The sequence below is a fragment of the Carassius carassius genome, chromosome 8, assembly GCF_963082965.1.
Source record: "Carassius carassius chromosome 8, fCarCar2.1, whole genome shotgun sequence".
In the NCBI taxonomy this organism is placed as follows: domain Eukaryota; kingdom Metazoa; phylum Chordata; class Actinopteri; order Cypriniformes; family Cyprinidae; genus Carassius; species Carassius carassius.
This window is the reverse complement of record NC_081762.1, coordinates 13,197,722-13,207,167: the sequence shown is the minus strand read 5'-3', so window position 1 is coordinate 13,207,167 and position 9,446 is coordinate 13,197,722.

The following is a 9,446-nucleotide window of genomic DNA, read 5'->3' as shown; positions in this document are numbered from 1 at the left end:
TCACTAGCGCTTACCAGTCGTTTTTCACTGGTGCGCTCATGGCCTCTGGAATCCCAGATAAACGGGTCATCATCTCATCCGGGCCGGCTCCTTCATCTCTGAGGTCAAAGAGCTTATTACCTCTCTGAGAGCTTTATAAATAACAGTACTCAAAAAGAAACAAATAAATAAAAAGAAAGAAAGGAAAATACTGCTTGAGAATGAGTAGACTTCTCCTTCAAAAAAGTATCAATTGTTTTTTCTTCTCATGACCTTCCACAAAATTACTGCAGTCAGTAGCAAAGCGATATATACTGAAAAAATGTTTTGTATGGTAACACAAAAAGAATGTATTTCATGCAAGGACAGACTATGACATCAGGATGCTCTGAGAACACTACCTCACGTGTCTACACTGAAAGTCAGTGGGCTATTGCGATACAACAAAACTAGTTTGTAGGTTAAATAAATAGGTTAGTATTTGGACATTACACTCATTTATGGGTATTGTCATCATTTGGGCCTGTCCTAATACCAACATTTGCTGTCTTGGCCACTTGAGAGCACATATACTGAAAGCAAGTGTGCAACTGCTCAAGTTGCATCCAAATTGACATACTTTATCATGCACTATATACTCAACCATAAGGGAAGCTGTGACAGACGAGTGTATGGAAGTGTCCAACAATCACTTTTTTCACTTAGCCTAATTAAGTGTATTTCCTCTGTATTTGAAGTGCACGCCCACATCTGAAAGCACACTAAATCCATTTACATGTTGTATTTAAAAGTACAAAGTATTGAAAATCGAACTGTACAAATAACCCTCTGTAAAAACGTACTCGGTTACTAAACGTAACCTCGGTTCTCTCTAGAAGAGCGAACGAGTACTGCGTCTTAGCTAAGACGCTACGGGAAAAGTCTCTTTTCACGAAATACTGAAGCAAAAAATTATCCTTAATTTTGTATTTTTGTAAAGCGCATTTGCAGCAGTACACAGCCATAGGCGAGACGGCTCGTTCGCTCATTGGCTTGTTCTGCGGCAACTGCACAGCCTATCGAGCGCGGGCTGATGCAACATCAGACCAATAAGGGCGCTTCGCGCCCTTCTTGCCACTTCCCGCCGAAACGGGTGTGGCCCAACCTATAAAAGGAGCTCGAAAAGGCTGACTCACCTGATTTATTTCATCGCCGAAGCGAACCAGAGTGAATCGTACGCACGGCAGAGAACGCAGTACTCGTTCGCTCTTCTAGAGAGAACCGAGGTTACGTTTAGTAACCGAGTACGTTCTCTTACGAGAGCTCTCTCGTACTGCGTCTTAGCTAAGACGCTACGGGAACCCGATGTAAAACGCCGTGCGCGCAGGGATCACACACCGATAAACCTGAAGCAACGCCCAGGATTTACAGTGCACAGTCACCTGAGGGACTCACAGAGAGTCCGGGACAGAAAAAAAAAAAAAGGGGGAAAAACCCTCCGTCCCATATCTAGCAGCATCCGTAGATGCGGCAATATGACATCACACAGCCGAGGCAAGGCCTGACCAATGTGGCAATGCGGGTCTTACGCAATACTGCCCATATAACAGTCGGCAGCGCCTAGCGCTCATGAATTCAGAATTCCCCTCAGGGCCCTGATTCTTTTATACCGACAGCAGCCTTGCTTGCAAGGCGGGAACCTCCAGGTTATAGAACCTGATAAATGTAGACGGCGAGGCCCAACCCGCCGCCATACATATATCCTGCAAGGAGATCCCAGTAGACCACGCCCACGACGAGGCGACGCCTCTTGTGGAGTGTGCTCTGACGCCCAATGGGCACTGAAGGCCCCTGGAAGCGTAAGCTAACGCTATGGCGTCAACTATCCATCTGGATAGAGTCTGTCTCGAAACAGCCATTCCTTTGGAACGTCCACCGAACGAGACAAATAGCTGCTCCGTCTGCCGAGAGGCAGCAGAGCGAGACACATAAGCTCTTAAAACCCTGACAGGGCAAAGAAGACTCGAGTCTCCATCCTCCCCTGACACCGGCAGGGCAGACAGGGCAATAACCTGAGCCCGAAACGGTGTGTTGAGGGATTTCGGCACATAACCGTGCCTAGGTTTGAGTATGACCCTTGAGTCATTGGGCCCAAACTCCAAGCACGACTGGCTCACCGAGAGCGCGTGCAAATCACCCACACGCTTCACAGAAGCGAGAGCCAACAAGAATACTGTCTTGAACGACAGATGCTGAAGGCTAACCGATTGGATAGGCTCAAAAGGGGGACCCTTCAAGGCCTCCAAAACCGCCGCGAGGTCCCACATAGGGACTGACGGATGTCTGGGAGGATTCAGCCTCCTAGCTCCTCTGAGGAACCGGATGACTAAATCGTTCCTTCCTATTGACTGACCGGACGCCGTTTCAGAAAACGCCGCGATGGCCGCCACATAAACTTTGAGCGTGGATGGGGCTCTGCCCTTATCCAACAGCTCCTGTAGGAAGGAGAGGACCTCCGTCACCTCACAACTAAGGGGTGAATAACCTCGAGCTGTGCACCAGCTGGAGAACACCGACCACTTCGAGGCATACAGACGTCGTGTCGACGGAGCTCTAGCCTGAGTGATGGTATTTAGCACTCCCCCTGCGAGATCAGCGGGTAACCGTTGAGTGCCCATACATGGAGGGACCACAACTCCGGTCGAGGGTGCCAAATCGAGCCCCTGGCCTGCGAGAGGAGATCTCTCCTCAACGGTACCGGCCATGGGGCGACATCTGCTAATTGCATCAAATCTGGGAACCATGGATGGTTCTTCCAAAGAGGTGCCACAAGCAGTATTGAACATCTCGTTTCTCTCACCCGTTCTATCACCTGCGGAAGGAGGGAGACGGGAGGGAACGCATAAAGCGGGCAGCACGGCCATTTCCGTGACAGCGCGCTTTCGTTCTTGGAAAAGAATGTGGGGCAGTGAGCGTTTCCGTGGGACGCAAAGAGGTCCACCTCCGCCATGCCAAATCTCTCCCACAACAGCCGAACTGTTTGCGGGTGTAGAGACCATTCTCCCGTAGGGACATTGCCTCTGGACAGCCTGTCTGGACCCAGATTCTGCAGTCCAGGCACATGCACCGCTCTCAGCGAGCGCACGTTGCGTTGAGCCCAAATCAGGAGGCGTTCCGTCAGCCTGTACAGGTTTCGGGACCCGAGACCGCCCTGGCGATTTATGTAGGACACCACGGACATGTTGTCCGAACGGACTACGACGTGGTGATCCTTGATATGGGGACAAAAGCGCGTCAGCGCATTCTCCACTGCCAGCATTTCCAGGCAGTTGATATGATGGAGCTTTTCCCGTTCTGACCATAGGCCAAAGGACGGTCTGCCTTCGAGCAGCGCTCCCCATCCCGAAGTGGAGGCGTCCGTCGACACCATTTTCACACTCGGGGAAGTCCCCAGGCTTACACCTGATCGGTACCAGCCGTTCGCTGTCCAAGGTGCTAGAGCCGCAACACAGCTCTGATCGACCTTGAAATGCAGCCGGCCAGACGCCCACGCTCTGCGCGGCACTCGAGCCTTCAGCCAGAACTGCAGGGGGCGCATGCGGAGCAGGCCCAGCCGCAGAACCGGAGATGCTGAGGCCATGAAACCCAGCATCTTTTGACAGTGTTTGAGCGACACAGTCGCGCCACAGCGGAAAGAACTCGCTGCACGCTGAATGCTCATCGCGCGCTGTGGTGACAGCCGCGCCGTCATGGAACACGAGTTCAGAACTATACCCAGAAACAGGATCGTCTGACTGGGGTTCAGCGAACTCTTCACCCAATTGACACTGAGGCCGAGCTTCTCGAGGTGATCGAGTAAAACGGCTCTGTGGTCCATGAGCTCCGCTCATGATCGGGCCAGAACCAGCCAGTCGTCCAAATAATTCAGCACTCGTGTGCCTCTGAGTCTAAGAGGAGCGAGCGCTGCATCCATGCACCTCGTAAGTGTACGAGGAGCTACGGACAAGCCGAATGGCAGGACTGCAAACTGGTATGCCTGGCCCTCGAAGGCGAATCTCAAATATCGCCTGTGGTTTGACGCTATCTGTATTTGAAAATACGCATCCTTCAGATCTATTGACATGAACCAGTCCCCTCTGCGAATCTGCGCGAGGAGCTTCCTGGTCGTGAACATTTTGAAACTGTGTTTCATCAATGCCTGTTCAGCTGTCTTAGATCCAGTATGGGCCGGAGACCCCCGTCTCTCTTGGGCACCAGAAAGTATCTGCTGTACAGCCCCCCCTCGCTTTGAGACACAGGCTCTACAGCCCCTTTGCTCAACAGTTTTGATATTTCGGCCCGAAGTATGTGTGCTACTTCTGTTTTGACCGTAGTTTCGACGCGCGCTGAAAAGCACGGTGGGCGTCGAGAAAACTGTAGCGAGTAGCCTCTCTTTATAATGCCTAGCACCCAATCCGAAACCCCTGGAAGCACTGACCATGCATCTGCATGAATGGCTAAGGGCTGGATGCGAAACGCGCTCTGTTGACTGGGCAACGGCGGCGCTCGAGTGTGCTGCGCATCTGAGGCGGGGAGCGCGCTGATCACAGCGGACAGATCGCTCTTCCTCGACCCCGTTCCGGCGCTTAACCGACTGGAGGGAGGCTGAGCGGGTCCCGTGGGACTCGATATATCTGCGAGTAACCGTGGGCTGCATGTGTGCACTTTTACCACTTTCAACTCGCTGTCTGCCTGTGCAGAATGTACGTGCACGGGTCTCATTTTTACAGAAGCCCCGCGCCGTATGTGACATAGTGCATGTGGGCACTGGGAAGTGGGCACGTTTACTATGCGGCGCGCTCGACCGATCTGTGTCGATCTTATGTGCGCTAGCCCTGTGTGCAGGGCTGTGCTTACATGTGGAGATGGGCACTGGGTAGTGGGCATCGTCACTGCATTTATAGCACCATCGGCCGTGGCCGGACGAGCATGCACGGGTTTCGTTTTTACAGAAACCACATGACGTGTGTGACATAGTAATTGTGGGCACTGAGGGGTGGGCACGTTTACTATGCAGTGTGCGCGACCGACTTGAGTCGACATTATGGGCGCAGGCCCTGTGTGCAGGGCTATGCTTACATGTGGAGATGGGCACTGAGGAGTGGGCATCGTCACTACATTTATAGCACCATCGGCCGTGGCCGGACGAACGTGCACGGGTTTCGTTTTTACAGAAACCACATGACGCGTGTGACATAGTGATTGTGGGCACTGAGGAGTGGGCACGTCTACTATGTAGTGCGCGTGATCGACTTGAGTCGCTTTTATAGGCGCGAGCCCTGTGTGAAGGGCTGTGCTTATATGCGGAGATGGGCACTAAGCAGTGGGCATCGTCACTACATTTATAGCACCATCGGCCGTGGCCGGGACACCAGAAATTACACCTTTTTCGGGAAATATCTGGGTAGCCGTGATAACGGTTTTCGTGTGCAGGCAAGCGGGCAACCGTACAGGCTTGCGCATTGCAAACAACGCTGAAACAGTCACAATCTCTGGAACCTGAAACAGCGGCGCGCTTCGGTGACAGCCCGGCCGCAGCGGAACTCGTACACCGGCGCTTCGATGAAGCAGCCATCGTGTGTAGTGCCGACGCAGCGTCATGCAGCATGCGTAGATGGCTTTCCCAGGATGGCTTCGGGGCTCCCGGCCTCACCGTAATCCTCTGCCGCGGTCCCCGCGGCGCGGGGCGACGGCCAGTAGAGCGAGAACGGGGGTCTCGAGCTGCGTTGCTGAAGCTGTTGTGATAACGGCTTTTGTGTGCAGGCAAGCGGGCAACTGTGCAGGCTTGCGCATTGCAGAAAACGCTGAGACAGTCACAATTCCTGGAACTGAAACAGCGGCTCGCTTGGGTGAGAGCTCGGCCACAGCGGAACTCGTACACCTGCGCTTCGATGAAGCAGCCATCGTTAGTAGTGCCGACGCAGCGTCACACAGGAGGCTTTAGATGGCAACACCGCTTTTGCCGCCGTCCGGCAGAGGGCGGACAAAGGTGCGTCGCTATCGCCTGTTCCACCGGCGGAAGTGAGTGGTAGTTCCTGTTTTTAGCATCATCAGTGTGGAGAATGCTAGTGAGACAGACGAACGAGTTCGTGCTGAATATGGAGCGTTCCAAGCCTTCGCCACCTCTTCGTGAAGCTCAGGAAGAAATGAGGCGGGCTTTGAGAAGTACGCTCATCCGAAAGGGAAATACCATCCAGCCGGGAACGAGAGGGGGGGCGCTGGTGCAAACCACTCGCGGCCGAGACACATCGCGGCCAACACGAGCATTCGCCCCGGCTCCTTCTCGATGTCAGCTCGTCTGCTGGGCTTCTGAGCAGAAGGCGCGAGATCCTCGGAGCTCGCCCAGCCATCACTGCCCGAAGCCAGCAGAGAGCGCGTGTCCTCTTCCCCCGACGCGGCCCTGAGATCGACTTCCTCGGACGACGCGCCGGCAAACAGCGGGCGCTGCCCACCGGGAAGCGATGCAGGGGGGGGCCGTTGAAGCAGGGCGAACCGGCGAGCTCGGTTGAGCTGAAGACGGTTCCGGAATCCACTGGAAGCGATGCTTTTACGGCGCCTCAGCGCAGCGGAGAATGCAGGCTCAGAGAAAAAGGCCAGGCGAGTCCTCAGAGTCACCATGGCAACAGCTCGCAGTGGGGGCATCCGCCGTCAGCGAGCGAGCGCTGCATGATCTTCACCCAGGCAGGAGACACAGATGACGTACCGGTCTCCCTCGCTGAGTGGGGCTCTGACGAGCCGCAGGAAGGCATCTTAAAAAAGACGCGAGCTCTTTTACGAGTGTGTGTCGCAGGGCGAACACACACACACACATAAAGAACAGCTTGTATATAACAGGATTGAAAGGATATAGGCGCCGGATAGCGCAGCAGGAACGGCAATGGAAGGCGGCGATGCCAGCAGCTTCAGAATGGCTCGTCCTGCTGATGTGCTTTCTCAGACGGCGCTTGCTTCCTCCGTGATCCAGCGATGCGTGAGCTTCGCTGAAGAGATGAAAAATCAGGTGAGTCAGCCTTTTCGAGCTCCTTTTATAGGTTGGGCCACACCCGTTTCGGAGGGAAGTGGCAAGAAGGGCGCGAAGCGCCCTTATTGGTCTGATGTTGCATCAGCCCGCGCTCGATAGGCTGTGCAGTTGCCGCAGAACAAGCCAATGAGCGAACGAGCCGTCTCGCCTATGGCTGTGTACTGCTGCAAATGCGCTTTACAAAAATACAAAATTAAGGATAATTTTTTGCTTCAGTATTTCGTGAAAAGAGACTTTTCCCGTAGCGTCTTAGCTAAGACGCAGTACGAGAGAGCTCTCGTAAGAGAACTCGGACCACACTGCAAAGTCATATTAGTTTGTGTTTTAAATAATTACATAACATAGGCATTTGATTATTAGCATCCTATTTACCAGTATTTATCATAGTTGCATTACTTTCACCTTTTGCTTAGCGTCTTATCTACCTGTGGATTTATGATAGTTCCATTGTAACTTTTACCTTTTGTGCACTTTACCCACGAATAACCGCTCAAAAACGGGACTTATTAAAAAAAATAAAATAATAAATAAGGCCACAAGTGTGGGTAAATAGGACATGCCCAGTAGAGAAGTAAGCGGATGCGGAAAAATGATTTCAGTTTAATTTGTCAATGCCCATGTGAACAACCCTTTACTATCTCTCTTGCTATGTCCATTTGGTTGAATCTATTTTTCACCTTATTTACAATAAGAAATAACCCAAACCACAGTATCAACAACACTGTTTACACCTGTATCTTACAAGATTTAATGACACAAATGCGCGACCAAACAAAATAAACAACACACTGTATTATTTAGGCCTATCACCGCAGCAAACTGGCAATGGACACCTACCACAAGAGCACGTTTCAAGTAACAATATAAACAGTATCACAAACATTTAGTTAATTAAAATGAAAATAGCCGGTGTTGTCTCACCTTGCAATCCGTCCAAGAAAATTGTTCCACGACGGCATTATCTACAGCCATTAAGGAAAACGAGTTGATTTTCCTTGTTTTGTTTTATAACTTGCTGGCTTATTTTATCCAATCCTATTTATTTATATTTAATCAAGCAAAAAAAATACTGTTTCTGAAGTGCATTGCACCCCCTGCTGGTCTGGCATTTAATGGTTTTCCCATGTGTTCTTGAACTGGTTTAGAAACTTAGAACAGGTAGAAATAGTTTCTAGATTTTCTTTTTTTTTTCTTCTTCTTTTTCTTTTTTTTTTTTGAGAAGAAGAAAAACAAATCTAAGTGCACATGAATTCGAAGCTGTTTACCTTTCCCAGTCCTCTTCTGTCTAGTGTGCAAACTCCAGCTTAGCTGTCTGACGCCTGTCATTCACTGTCTGGGAGTTCAGGGCGAGTCAGGTCACTCATAAATCATTAATGTGGCAGCGGTGTGGCTGCTCCAACATGTTCAGATGTCTCGGTCTCTGGGGACGATGTGGCCGCTGGTGACTCGTGACATCCTCAGATTCTCCTTCCTCCATGTCACAAGACAACCTGGGGATGTGGCCGTCAGACACCCCAACCTGAAATGGGCTGATTCTCATCGCCAATGAGGTGCTAATTACATAACATAGGCAAGGATGAAGAAGAAAGGCATCCAGTGACCCAGTGTCACAAAGTTATCTAATGCTTAATTGCACACTGCAAACACATATAAACCTGTATCAAAAATGGAGAATGGTGCCGGGGGGCACAATCGCAGCATGCACATTGCACTTGGAGCTATTTTTAAAGTGGTGTGCTGTTCTCATGGCATAATAATTTTAGTCAAAACAGTGCAGATTAAAAATAAATGATCAGTGGCATGATACATTCTTAGTGTTTTCCCTTTGTGCTTATCCAATTCACAGTGATGTAACAAGCGCTGGAGAATTATTTCTATTACTCATTTTAAGAAATTAGTTAACATTTATGAATCTCTTTGTGCTGCATTATAATGATTTTCATGAATGGCCTATAACTTGTTTCAGCTGTCCAGTTTGTCTTAATTTAATATTTAAGATTCTGCAAAATTGTTACAAGCAGGGGAAAAAATACTGACGTAATAATGACGATCTAAATTCAGCTAATGAATCCGAAGTCTCACATAGTCACAAGAAAATTAAATTATATTTTTAATTTAGAGATTCTGATGAATTGTTTGGAGTATACTGATTGTTGGAGAACTCAGTATTCACATAATGAAAACGATACTTTCATATTTATAAGCATCCTAACACTACTGGAATCATTTATAATGTAACTGATCCAATTATTGTCACAACAATGAATTAGATTTTGTTATGTCATGATTAATTGATAGTGATGGCTATTTTATCTTAAAGTAAACAAGTAACTGTACAACTCCGTCCTTCAATATTATAATGGTACAACGGTTATTCCAAACATTTTGGATGTCTGGCAATGACCAAGCACTTAAGTGAAACTTTTTT